This window comes from Artibeus jamaicensis, unplaced genomic scaffold (assembly GCF_021234435.1).
Source record: "Artibeus jamaicensis isolate MK-2021 breed Jamaican fruit bat unplaced genomic scaffold, CSHL_Jam_final contig_518, whole genome shotgun sequence".
NCBI lineage: Eukaryota > Metazoa > Chordata > Mammalia > Chiroptera > Phyllostomidae > Artibeus > Artibeus jamaicensis.
Window position 1 is genome coordinate 1,708,238 of NW_026521870.1, and position 12,419 is coordinate 1,720,656.

At 34.2% G+C, this 12,419-nt stretch overlaps 1 protein-coding gene across 1 annotated transcript in view; it reads left to right on the forward strand.

Annotated features, from left to right (window-relative positions):
- FBXL13 (F-box and leucine rich repeat protein 13) overlaps positions 1-12,419 on the forward strand; it is a 284,235-nt gene that overhangs the window by 90,388 nt on the left and 181,428 nt on the right. The gene's annotated exons all lie outside the window — the stretch shown is intronic.

The window sequence follows — 12,419 nt, forward strand, 5'->3', positions numbered from 1 at the left end:
TCTCCTAAAAATAAGGTAGAAGAACATATTCTCATTTAAAAAATTCTAACAATATATAATCAAAGAAAAAATTTCTCTCAAAATAATTGACTTAAAGGTATTCAATATGATGCTTTCTGTTTTTCTAAAATATATTGACATACATGTGATTAAAAATACAAATTAAAATTTTTAACTTGAAAGGGACCATATTGTATATTTTCTTTTATATATTAGAAATCTTTCCATGTCAATTCTTATATATCTATTAAATTACTTTTAAACACTTAAAATCATTTTCCATATTATGGATGTACCATAATAATTTAACTTTCTTCCTATTGAGGGACACTGACTGATCTCCAATTTTTTCCAAGATGTTTTGTACTTTCATTGTATATTTGTTTTTAATTGTCTAGCTCAGGCTGCTGTAATAAAGTTTCATAGATTTGGTGGCTTATGAACAACAGAAACTTATTTTTCACAGTTCTGGAGGATGGAGGTTTAAGATCAGGATGCCAACATGGTTGAGTTCTAGTGAAGGTCCTTTCCCATTAGCAGAATGCCATCTTATTATTATATCCTCACGCGGCAGAGGGAGAGTGAGAGAACTTTCTGGGTTTTCTTGTATGAGGGCACTAATTAGGTCATGAGGGTGGATCGACCCTCATGACCTAATTACTTATTGAAGACCCTACTTCAATAAGTAATTGAAACAAAAATATTTTATTTACTTATAAAAATAAATAGTAAAATATTTTTAAATAACTAAAAATATTTTATGCCCTGGCTGGTGTGTCTCAGTGGATTGAGTGCTGGCCTGAGAACTAAAGAGTCAGTTCAATTCCCGGACATGGCATATGCCTGGGTTGCCAGCAAGGTCCCCAGTGGGGGGGGGGTGTGTGTGTGAAAGACAACCACACATTGATGTTTCTCTCCCTTTCTCTTTCCTTTCCCCTTTCTCTAAAAACAAATAAAATCATTTTAAAAATTAAAACAATAAAATAAAATCTTATTATTTATAAAAATATAATTGAAATAAAAAAATAAGTTTCCTAGGTAAACTATTAGGTCTTCTAGTACTATTAACAGTTTTATTTTTATTCATGCCTATGCTTGTAGATTTTTTCCAGTAGCAGGGATATATAGCCATCTTGTCTTGTTCTTGATTCTTTTTTTCTTATTTTTAATGAGAATAGTATTAATATTATTAGACTTCTTCATTTCTGGTAAACCCTATATCTATAGGGCTATACTACACTACTATTTCTACTTTTACAGCAGCCATGTTCTGCATATTCCTCATTTACTCTGGTTATGTCTGCCTAGACTTTTAGAAACTATTCATTTCTGATCCATCAAGATCATTCCTGCTTTTTTCTCCAGAGATATTACAGATTTTGGAAAAAATATAGTTTTTGGAGTTTGAGCAGGAGAAGAATGCTGGAACATAGGCTTAGTCTGCCATCTTGAAAAACATTATTACTTTTTTAGTAATAAAAGTTAACAAAGTAATTGTAAACCTTAATGTGTTAGCCAGCAAAGCACTGTCTCTCCCTCTCTCTATATATGTGCACATGTGTATGTATATATAGAAAATATACATAAAATATGCTATTAAATAAAATCTATGTTTTCAGAAGAAAGAAACAGAAGCAAGATACAATATTCAAGGTTCTGGTTTGACCTAAGATTTTTATGATAGCAATTATGGTTGAACAGTAAAAAGAGTTTCTGAGGAATGGCAAGGCTTGTATCTCTGGAAATTTTTATTTAATTTATTTATTGAGATAAAATTCACATAACATAAAATTTTAACTTTTGAAGAATACAATTTGGCAGTTTTTAGTATATTCACAATGCTGTACAACCATCATCACTATCTAATTCCAAAACATTTTTATCATCCCCCCACCCCCCAAAATCTCCATATATATTTTGCCTTTCCTTTTCTTATTTAATTTCTCAGGCTGGCACTTCCAATACGATGTTAAGTGGTGAGAGCAAACACCCTTGTCTTGCTGCTGTTCTCAGAGGGAAAGTTCCTAGCCTTTCACAATTAAGTAAGATATTAGTTACAGGTTTTTCATAGATGTCCTTTTATTGGTTTGATGAAGATTCTTCAAGTTCCTAGTTTGTTAAGTGTTTTTCTTTAAATTATAAAAGGGTGTTACATTCTGTCAAATGGTTTTTCTGCATCCACTGACAAACTTTTTTCTTTATTCTATTAAATGTAGTTTATCACATTGATTGATTTTTTATGTTGATCTGGCCTTGCTTTTTGGGATCAATCTCATTTGTTCATAGTATATAATCCTTTTAATATGCTGCCGTATTCTGTTTCTTAATATTTTGTTGAGGACTTTGCATCTATATTTGAAAGAAATATTGGTTTGTAGTTTTCTCCTTTTTGGTGATGTGTTTGGCATTGTTATCAGGGTAATAGTGGCTTTACAGAATGAATTAGGAAGTATTTAGAAAGGATCAATGTTAATTATTCTTTAAATGTTTGACAGAATTTGCCAGCGAAATCAAATTATTCTAGGCTTTTCTGTGTTGAAGATTTTTGATTGCTGATTTAATATCTTTATTTGTTATATACCTATTCAGACTTTTTGTTTTTCTTGAATAAATTTGGTACTTTATGTGTTCATAGGAATTTGTTAACTCCATTTCAGTAATCTAATTTCAATAATCAATTGTTAGGGTAGAAATATTCATAGTATTCTTTTATAATCTCTTTTTATTTCTATGAAGCAAATGGTAAGGTATGCACTTTCATTTTTTATTTTAGAAAATGAGTCTCCCCTCTTATTTTTCTTGGACAGTGTAGCTAAAGTTAGTTATTTTTTCAGTTGGTTATTCATTTCAGACAGCAAACTTTTTTTTATTGTAGTACAATATACATAACATAAAAATTATGATTTAACCACTTTAAGTGCACAATTCTGTAGTATTAAGTACATTCACATTGTGCCATCACCATCCATCTCCAGAACTTTCTCATCTTGCAATATTGAAACTAAACTCTAATTTTGTATATCCCATTTCTGCAGCCCTTGGCATCTCTGTTTTACTTCTATCTCTTTGAATTTGACTACTCTGGGCATTTCATATAAGTGGAATCATACAAATTTGCCTGTTTTGACTGGCTTATTTCAATTAGTATAATGTCTCCAAGGTTCATTCCAGTTGTAGCACTTGTCAGAATTTCTTTGCTTTTAGAAATGGATAAAATCCTAAAAATATTCAACATTCCAGGATTGAATTAAGAAGAAACACAAAATATGAACAGACTGATAACTACTAACAGAATCAAATCAGTAATCAAAAATTTCCCAACAAAGTCCTGGGCCAGATGACTTAATGCTCAATGAAAAATTAATATCTCTCCCTCTCAAACTCTTCCCAAAAATTGAAAATGAGGCCAAATCTCCCAAATTCATTTTATGAGGCCAGCATTACCCTGATACCAAAGCCAGACAAAGACACTACAAAAAATTATGGCTAATATCCCTGATTAATATAGATGCAAAAAACCTCAACAAATTATTAGCAAACTGAATTCAGCAATACATTAAAAAGATCACACACCATGATCAACTGGGAATTACTCCTGGAATGCAAAGTTGGTTAAAAATCCACAAATCAGTTAACATGATATACCACATAAACAAAATGAAGGGTAAAAATTACATGATCATAACAATAGCTGTAAAAAAGCATTTGACAAAAATCCAACATCAGTTTATGATAAAAACTTACAGAAAAGGGGGTGAAAAGGGAGATATCTCACCATGATAAAGGCTACATATGACAAACCCACAGCCAACATATACTCTTTTGATCACTGTTGTCTTCTCGTACAGTTTGATGTCAGGTAGCATAATGCTTCCAAATTCTTCTTTTTCATGATTGCTTTGTCTGTGGTTGTTTTGTGGCTCCATATAAATTTTAGAATTAGTAGTTCTAGTTCTGTGAAAGTTGCTGTTGGTATTTTGGCAGGAGTTGTATTGAATATAAAAGCTGAAATCTTTCCCCTTAAGATCAGGAAAAAGGAAAGGTTATCACCTTTCACCATTTTTATTCAGCATAGTGTTGGAAGTTCTAGCCATACAAATCACATAAGAAAAAAAAAGAAAATATCCAAATTGGAAAGGAAGAAGTATAACTCATTATTTTTAGATAATAATCATTCATGATACTATATAGAGAGAATCCTAAGGAATCTAAAACAAAACAAACTCCTGTTAAAACTAATAAATACAGCCCTAGCTTGTGTGGCTCAGTGGATCGAGTGCCAGACTGCAAAGCAAGGGTCACTGGTTCAATTCCTAGTTAGAGCACATGCCTGGATTGCAGGCCAAGTCCCTAGTAAAAGGTATGCAAGGGGCAACCACACATTGATGTTTTTCTCCCTCTCTTTCTCCCACCCTTCCCCTCTCTCTAAAAATAAGTAAGTAAAATCTTTTTTAAAAACTAATAAATACATTCAGCAAAGTAGAGGGATACAAAATTAATATTCAGAAATCAGTTGCATTTTATATACCAATTAGAAAGAGAAATAAAAACTATTTCATTTATAATTGTGTAAGAAATGAAATACCTAGGAATAAATGTCTAAACAAGAAGGTAAAAGGTCTGTACTTGGAAAACTATAAGACATGGAAGAAGATACAGATAAATGGAATCATTTATTGTGCTGATAGATAGAAATAATTAACATTGTTAAAATGTTCATACTACCCAAATCCGTCTACAAATTCATTACAATCCCTGCCAAAGTACTGATGGTAATTTTCATAGAACTAGAACAAGTAATCCTAAAATTTATATAAAGCCACAAAAGAGCTCAAATAGCCAAAGCAATCATGAGAAAGAAGAACAAATTGAAGGTATTATGCTACCCGACATCAAACTGTGCTAAAAGCAGTACAGTACTGGCATAAAAACAGACACGGAGATTCATAGTACAGAATGGAGCCCAGAAATAAATCCATTAGTCTACAGCAAATGAGCAAGTACACACAATGAGGTAAAAAAACAGTCTCTTCAATGAATGGTGCTGGGAAAACAGGACAGTTAATCGTCAATCTACACCAAAGGAGGCAAGAATATACAATGAGGTAAAGATAGTTTCATCAATTAATGGTGCTGGGAAAACTGGACAGATACAAGTACACACACACGAAAAAGAAACTAGGCCATTTTTGTAAACCATATAAAAATGAACTCAAAATGGAGTAAAAACTTAAATGTAAGACTCAAAACTGTAACGTTCCTAGAAGAAAGCATAGGAATTAAACCGTTTGACATCACTTTTAACAATATTTTTTTGGATATGTCCCCTTGTGCATGGGAAAGAAAGGAAAAAATAAACAAATGAGACTATATCAAACTAAAAAGCTTTTGCACAGTGAAGGAAATCAACAAAACATATTTCACATATAAATGGAATATTATGCAGCTATAAAAAGAATGAAGTGTTGTCATTTATGACAACATGGATGAACCTAGTGGGTATTATGCTAAGTGGAATCAGACAGAGAAAGACAAATACCATATGATTTTACCTATCCATGAATTCTAAAAAACAAAATAAGCCAATGAAACAAACAAAACATCTCATACATACAGAGAACAAATTGCTTGTCATAAAATAGGTGGAGATTGGGGGTATAGATGAAAAAGGTGAAAGGGATTAAGATGCACAAATTGTCAGTTACAAAAATTAGTCACAAGGATTAATGTACAGCTTGGAGAATACAACCAATAATGTTATAATAACTGTGCATGGTGTTAGGTGGGACTTGACTTACAGAATGATCACTTCTTAAGGTAAAGGTAAAATAAATGTCTAATCACTATGCTGTACACCTGAAACTAATGTAATATGGTATGCCAACTCTAATTGAAAATTAAGTTAATTTTTTAAAATGAGGATTTTTCTTAGGCTGAAAAAAAAAGCAAATGAACAAAGAGTAAAAAATATATATTTATTTTTTCCTGTCTTATTAAAAGTGAATAGTATTCTATTGGATTTATGTACCACAGTTTATCTACTCATCCATACATGGCCACTTAGATGTTTCCACTTTTTGACTGTTATGAATAATTGCTGCTATGAACATAGATGTTTAAACAACAACTTTTATTTCATTGATTCTATTGTTTTTCTATCTTCTAGTTAAGCTTCACTGTAATCATTATTACCTGCTTGCTTTGGGGTTTGCTTTCTCTTCTTCTTTTAGTTCCTTAAGGTATGGAAGATTAAGTTATTGATTTGCATTTAGGCATTCACAGCTATAAAGTTCCCTAGATTTTTTTTTCTTTTTCCACATAAAGACTTTTCCTAATGCTTAAGCATAAAGTCCACTGGGAAGTTTGGGATGAAGAGGAAATGGGCAACATGAAGTTGCAGTTTGTGTAGAGAATATATAGCTGGTCAAATAATGAAAATGCATAAGTCAAATTGTGTACTACATAGAGGGCATGTTGACTATTTGTATTAGATAATGACATATTTTAACTATGTCATATATTTGTATTTGTATCTGAGATGCAAGATAGCCTAAAATATTGTTTTGCTTTAATTTTTTGATATTGTATTATCTTTTAAAAATATTTTATTTAGTATTTATCTAGGAGTTTAATTCTTAGTATAAATGTCTCTATCATAGAAACAGTTAAGCAGGCCAGCCTGAATAGATCTTGATTTATCAAGTAAATCTAATAACTATCTCATCTTTGTAATACTTTTTGTCCGATTTTTTAGTAAAATCAGTTTGAATTCTATCAACTTTAAGTGTAACAAAGATAAAAAAAAGTCAGTCTCAGAATTGTTTCAACTTTTTAATATCCTCAGCCTCCAGCTAAGGGCAGATTATCTATTGCGTGTGTCTTCTGGTAAAAAGTTTGACACTCTGATTGTTAGATTGAAGATAAATATTGGCTGATCTTTTGGGCTGTTTGGCTGAATGGCCACAAGAATTGTAATTTTTATGTTTACCAAAGTTTAGAAGAAAAATAATGGTATATTATTTATTGTATTTTTTAGTTTAAATTTTTTTATTTTCCAGTGACATACAATATTAGTTTCAAGTGTACAACCCAATGATGAGACATTTATATAACATACAAAATGATCACCCTGATAAACCTAGTACACACCTGGCACCATACATAGTTATTACACAACTATTAACTATATTCCTTATGCTGTACTCTACACGCTCATGACTCTTTGGAAACTGCTAATTTATTTTCCTCAACCCTTCATCTTTACCCAGTCCCTCAATCCCCACCTCCTCTCTGGCAACCACCAGTCTGTTCTCTGTATTTATGAGTCTGTTTCTGTTCTGCTTTGTTTATTTTGTTTATAGGACCCACATATAAATGAAATCATATGGCATTTGTCTTTCTTCTTCTGATTTATTTAACTCAGCATAATAACCTCTACGCCCATTTATGTTGTCACAAATGGCAAGACTTCATTTTTTTTAAGGCTGAGTCATATCCATTGGTCCTTGTGTCTGTTTTTCTGACAATTCCATGCTGTTTTGATTATTATTGCTCTGTAGTATAATTTGAAGTCAGGTAGAGTGATATCACTAACTTCATTCTTTTTTTTTCAGGATTGTTTTGGCTATTTGGGGTCTCCTATGGTTTCATAAAAACCTGATGGTTTTTGTTCTATTTCTTTAAAAATGACATTAGGGTTTTCATAAGGATTGCATTAAATTTGTGTATTGCTTTGGATAATATGGCCATTTTAACTATGTTGATTCTTCCAATCCATGAACATGGAATATTTTTCTAAATGTCTTTTTCAATTTCTGTCAATAATGCTTTGTAGTTTTCAGTATATAGGTCCTTCACATCCTTTGTTAAGTTTATTACTAGGTATTTTATTCTTTTTGTTGTAATTGCAAAAAGAATTGTTATTTTCTTTTTCATTTCTTTTTCTGAAATTTCATTGTTAGTATATAGGAATGCAGTGAATTTTAGCACATTGATTTTGTATCCTGCAACTTTACTGTATTTGTTTATTGTTTCTAATAGGTTTTTTTTTTTGTTTTTTTTTTTTTGGTGAAGACTTCAGGGTTTTCTGCATACAGAATCATGTCATCTGCAAAAGTGACACTTTTACTTCTTCCTTCCCAATTTGGATGACTTTTATTTCCTTCTTTTGCCTGATTGCTCTCGGTGGAACTTCCAGAACTATGTTGAATAAGAGTGGTGAGAGTGGGCATCTTTACTTGTTCCTGATTTTAGAGGAAAAGCTTTTAGTTTTTCACCATTGAGCATGATATTAGCTGAGTTTGTCATGCATGAGCTTAATTAGTTTGAGGTACTTTACTTCTATACCCAATTTATTAGATATTTTAATCATAAATACATGTACGTTATCAAATGCTTTTTCTGCATGTGTTGATAAGAATGTATGATTTTTTTAATCCTTTGTTTTGTTAATATGGTGTGTTACATAGATGGAATTGTGTTTGTCAAACCATCCTTGTGCTCCTGGAGTGTATCTTTATTTCTCTTTCATATCTAAAGGATAACTTTGCTGGATATGCTATTTTTGGCTGGTAATTTCCCTCAGTAGTTTGGATATTTGGTTCTAGTCTCTTCTAGCTTGTAGAGTTTCTGCTGAGAAGTCCAATGATCACCTGATGGTCTCTCCTTTATAAGCTATGTTTTTTTCTGATTTCCTTGAGAATTCTCTCTTTGTCATTAATATTTGATAGTTTTAATACAATGTGCATTGAAGAAGGCTTTTTTAGATTGAGGTATTAGGTATTTTGTTTGCTTCTTGGATTCGAGGATCTAGCTCTCTCCATAGGTTTGGGAGTTCTTGTCAACTATTTGAATAGACTCTGTTCCTTTCTTTCTCTCTTCTTCTTTTGGTATGCCTATTATTCTTATATTGCTCTTTATGATGGAGTCAGATAGGTCTTGTAGATTTCTTTCACTTTTAAAGAAGTTTATTTATTTATTTTCAGAGAGAGGTGAAGGGAAGTAGAAAGAGAGGGAGGGAGTTGTTTCTTTTTTAATGCTAAGGTCTCTCTCTTATTTTCTCCTCATCATTTCTAGATTTCCATCTTTGATATTACTAATCTTTCCCTCCATCTGGTCCACTCTCTTTCCTGGGCTCATAGTTCATTCTTGATCTTTTATTGAGTTCTTCATCTCCAGAATTTGTTTGGTTCTTTTTTAAAGTTTCAATTTCTTTGGTATAAGACTTGTGATTTATATTGTATAAGAGTCAGAGAATTCAAGATTGCAGTTCTGAAAAAAAAAACAGTGAAGTACAAGAAAATACAGATAGGCTGTTTACTGAGCTAAGAAAGCAAATCAATAAACAAAATGAGTACCTCCCCTTTTTAAAAGCAAGAGATGAAACTTCTATGTAAATAATACCTTCCCTTGTCAAAATCATTCTTATCTTCCTCCTTCCTCTTGATTATCTAGGCTAAAGCAAGTGATACCTGTGTGAGAGTGTCCCCTTCAGGGCTTTTAGAATCCACTTTAAGTGAAGTTTCCTTTGTTCATTTTCACAAGTATATGCTAACACTTTAGCAAATATTTGGCAAGAGTACAAAGAGTGATTTTTAAGTTCAGCAGTTTTGTTGTTGGGCCTGAGTAAACAGATGTATCGGAGATATGAAACCCCACTTGACTTTTGTCTGTTTTTTTTCCACCTACTCAAAAATTGGCTGGATGAGAACAGTTCCAAAGAAGCCTTGACTTGTGAATAACCCTTGGATTGCATGTTTGTGTTTTTAGAATTCATAGGATACAATATTGAAGTTTTTGACATCATATTTATTAACTAATTTTTCAGTTTGCCCACCACTATGTGAGTTATTACCAATTTTTCTTTGATAGTGACTTGTTGGTCACATATTACATCCCCTCCACTCATCACCATCTTGCTTCCTGCAGGAAGGAGCCTCAGTGACTTACAAAATTTAAGCAAGTAGAGACTCATCATTGAATTGCTTTTACTTTCCAGAGGAGGAGACTTTTTAACATTTCTTAGAAGAGGCATTAATTGATCCAGTGCATAAGCTCCAGAGGAGGGAATAGTTAGTAAATAAAAAAATCTTAACTTTTTAATATTAATGTCTCTCCAAAATCAAAACCAGGCATTAGGTCAGAACGGACTCAAGTTTAGGACTTAGGAAAACTCAGCTTTCAGTAAATTTTATTTACTTCAGAAAAATTGGAGAATCTTAGAACTAGCAAGAAAGTTAAATTAAAAACTTGAGTATTTAGCCCAAAACATACATATTTAAGTATGAAGATTTCACTATTATTATATTTTTGAGTACTATAAAATAACTTACATATTAAGCTCCTGAACTTCATCATCTATTAAACATAAGCAAGGTCCCAAAGCAAGTTATTAAACAATCAAATAAAAAATTGGTAGAAAAGCATAACCAGAAAAGACACTGGCATTTGGGCTGCCCATCACTACCAAATCCAATAAGCAATAACAGCGATTGAATCTTTTATGGGCGCTTTTATTCAGATGGCCAGCAATCTGAGAAGATGGGTTCATACCCTAACAAACCATCTTCCCTTCTCTTTCCTGGCCAGATCTTTTATAAGGGGGTGGGGTGGGGGAGGACAAATGAGGTGCAGTGAGGGCTTTGAGATTCAGAAGCTGCAACATTCCTGTCCTTGGCAGTTAGCTGTTCCCAAGTGGGGTGGTCATCTGCTCCCCTGGAAGACAAAAGGCCTAGATGCCTCCAACTTGTCCCCAATCGGTAATCTCTAGCCAGTGCCCCAGGAAGTCGGCTGTTTTTCCCAGGATTAAATCTGTCTCAGATTTAATCTCTTCATTTGTTTTAAGATTCCTGATGTTTCCACTGCATGCCTTCATTTCCTTCAGAAGTCCTCTCCAGGCTTTTTCCTCCATCACGTCTTGGCTTTTTTAGGTCTTATATTCTTAATATAAGTGCATTTACATTCTTAAGTTCATTTACTACATCACTCTGGTAACAGAGTTATAGAACAAACACAATGGGGCCCAGACTCTGGAGGATGGTATGCTAATACTGTCTGGACCACCTACTGGTCTCGACTGTTTGCCGCCAATTGGAAAGACATCTCTCGATGACAGAGATTTGTGAAAAGGAAAGGAAAGGTTTATTTAAAGTTATACAGACTTAAAGTAGTAACCTAACGTCTTAATTAAAATATCAAAGTCCTTTAGAATATCCACCTACACACACACAGCACTCCCTCTCCCCCTGTCCTAACTCCGGGTACTGTAAAAAGCACATGTCCGTGTTTCCAGGCTGCTGGCACCATCAGCTGTGTCACCGTGCAGGCAGGATCTCTAATTAATCCAAAGTCATGTGGCACCTTCTCATGGTCCACTGGCAAAAGTTCTTTGTACCCATTTTTCCAGACAAAATCTTTCCTGCTTCCCAGGCCACACAGCCAAAGGGAGCACCCCAAAGCCATGTGATCCTCTTCTACCAAAGCTGCAGGGGTCTGCGCTCTGCCAAAAGCACGTGGCTTTCTTCTTCACCTGGCTGCAGGGGTCCCCACTCTGGCAAAGCCATGTGGTTCTCTCCTTCACCTGGCCAAGAGGGGGTCCTCACTCTGCCCAAAACCACGTGGATCTCTCTCAATGGCTGCTATGTCTGGGTTTAAATCCCTGTGCCAATCTTCCTCTGTACCCCCATTTCTGACTCCTCCCACAATCAGTCACACCTGCCAGTATTCTTGTATTATTCCAAATTTACTGGGCTGCCATCATGAGTCTGGGCAGGTATGGCCCCATGTCCTGAAGCCAGTCTTCTCCAAGCTCCCATGCAGGCACTGTAACTTGGGAACCTGTCCCCAGTTACATCTTGTGGGGAGGTGACTTCACCCCCCTGGCTCCAAGGCTGGCCACAGCCATTCAACATATCCAAGTGACCCACCAAAGGCTATAGATATGTTAAATGACCATGTCATGGATTAGCTGCAAGGCTGTGGCTGTACTAAACAGCCCTGCATGTTCCTGCTCCAACTCACACCTGTGGGGGAAGGGGTGAGGACATCCTATATGTCTCTCCAATATTTCCTAGACACCTTGAGTTCTGGACCCCATTCCAAATCCCTTTTTTGGGGCCCCCTCTTGGCTGCACCCTATATCAATAGCACTTCAGATTTAAGAGCTGCCTTTAATACTTTGTTGTAGTGAATAATGCATTTGCATTGAGGACCAGTATCTTCCTGTCTCCATCCCTGACCTGAATTATTATTATTTTTTTTTAATTTTATTTAGTTACTTTTCAAGTACATTTTTTTTTTATCTATTTCTCCCATCCCACCCCACCCGCCCGCCCGGTCTTCCCCCTCCCTCCCATCCCCCCCCCCCCCCAGTCCTCATCTCTGTGTCTTTCATACTTGTTCCTCAAAATCCCTCCCCCTTT